Source organism: Nipponia nippon, unplaced genomic scaffold (assembly GCF_047370975.1).
Source record: "Nipponia nippon isolate SJK-2023a ecotype South Korea unplaced genomic scaffold, ASM4737097v1 scaffold_34, whole genome shotgun sequence".
Lineage (NCBI taxonomy): Eukaryota > Metazoa > Chordata > Aves > Pelecaniformes > Threskiornithidae > Nipponia > Nipponia nippon.
Window position 1 is genome coordinate 4,677,824 of NW_028262352.1, and position 2,109 is coordinate 4,679,932.

The following is a 2,109-nucleotide window of genomic DNA, read 5'->3' on the forward strand; positions in this document are numbered from 1 at the left end:
CTACTATCACCCGTTGCCTTTTCTTAATTGCGCTGGATGTTATACGGGGAGCAGATCAGGCTGCCTTACTGAGCTCCAGCGTCTTTCCTGATGTATCGAGTCTTTCCTTTTCAGTCTGCAGAGCGGTGAAGCGGTTCTGCAAGGGCACCTCAGGCTTTGGGAGAAGTCTCTTCCTCCTGATGGTCCTTGCCGTTGCAAGCTTCCATTCTTCTGCATTATTGGCCCCCCCTTCCTTCTGTGTGTGCTGGTGGGGGAGTTTTTGGCTGTTTGGCCATGGGCTGTGGGTCCACTGCAGACTGCACTTGGAACCAGCTATCTAATTCCTTCTCAGCCTCCCTGATGTTACGCAGCCTTCTCACTGCCTCCTGCAGCTCAGCCACCTGCTGCAGAAGGTCCTCCACCTGGGCACACCTTTTGCAGGCAGGTCTGCCTCCTGCCCCTGCCCCAGGAGAAAGGTCTTGGCACTTCCTGCAGTCTGAGGTCTGCACTGCGGCCTCTCCCTTCAGCAGTTCCGTCTGCGTGGAGCATTCATCACCGCTGGGGTAGATGGTGCAGACCCCCCCAGCCAGAGCTGTAGCCTTTGCTCTCAGACGAGTGCCCACCATTCTGCCTTGAAGATCAGGTAGGATGAGTGCCCTTGACCTGTGCAGATGGTCACAGAATGGTGCCCAGTTGCTGGGTTGTGTGTGCTTCAAGTCTCCCCTCCTTTGAAGAGGCTCCCTCCCTGCACACCCTTCCTAACTGCTACACAAACTGCCACGCCACGCCCTGGCTGATGCAACACTCTGTTTGCCTGCTCTGTTTGCAGTGCTCCTGGTCGCTAGCGCTCCCTAGGCTGCTTTTTATTAACGTGGGGGTGGTCCCCGTTGCTCGGGCAACACCCAGGCTTCATCAGCATTTCTCGCGAGAGTGTTCACGTTTTGGTTTGGTTTCCCATTTTCTCAGACAGCATTGCCTGTTTCTTGCAGCACCATGCAAAACTGAAAGTCTACCCCAGTAATCATAGAATCATAGAATCGTTAAGGTTGGAAAAGACCCTTAAGATCATCGAGTCCAACCATTAACCTAGCACTGCCAAGTCCACCACTAAAATATGTCCTTGAGCACCATGTCTACCCTTCTTTTAAATACCTCCAGGGATGGAGACTCAACCACTTCCCTGGGCAGCCTGTTCCAATGCCTGACTACCCTTTCGGTGAAGAAGATTTTCCTAATATTCAACCTAAACTTCCCCTGGCGCAGCTTGAGGCTGTTTCCTCTCGTCCTATCGCTTGTTACTAGGGACCAGGTTAGTGAAGCAGGATCTCCCTTTCATAAACCCATGCTGGCTGAGCCTGGTCCCCCCGTTGTCCCGCATGTGCCACGTAATGGCGCTCAAGATGATTTGTTCCATGACCTTTCCCAGCACCGAGGTCAGGCTGACAGGCCTGTAGTTCCCCAGATCCTCCTTCCGAACCTTCTTGTAGAGGGGCGTCACATTTGGTAACTTCCAGTCATCTGGGACCTCCCCGGTTGACCAGGACTGCTGATAAATGATGGAGAGTGGCTTGGCAAGCTCCTCTGCCAGCTCCCTCAGCATCCTGCATGGTCATTCTGTTGGGCTGGGCCTGGATGCGGGGGCCTCTCAGTCTGGCTCACATGACTGGTCTCTTCTTTGCATGTGACAGGGTTTGTGCCGGGGCCCCTTGGTGGTCCTCCTAGTAGGGGTCCATAGCCCTCAGGTATGTTCCGACTTGTCTGTGCCCTCTGACCCTTTCTGAACCTGTCCACCCTTTTGAAGTTCTCCCCCACCCCAGGCATGTCAGGAATTGTTCTGCAGTCTTGTAACGTAGGAGACCTCAAACCTGTATTTTACTTTTGCTGAATTTCTTTCTATTAACTTTAGACTTTAATTATTTTAAGACTTTTTACTTTAATACTGTAATACTTTAATTATTTTATTTAGACTTTAATTATTCATTCCATTAGCTTTTATCCATTTTATACTTATGCTTTTACAGATATTTATATTTTTTTCTTTATAAATATATATAGAATCATAGAATCATAGAATCATAGAATCATAGAATCATAGAATCATAGAATCATAGAATGGTTTGTGTTGGAAAG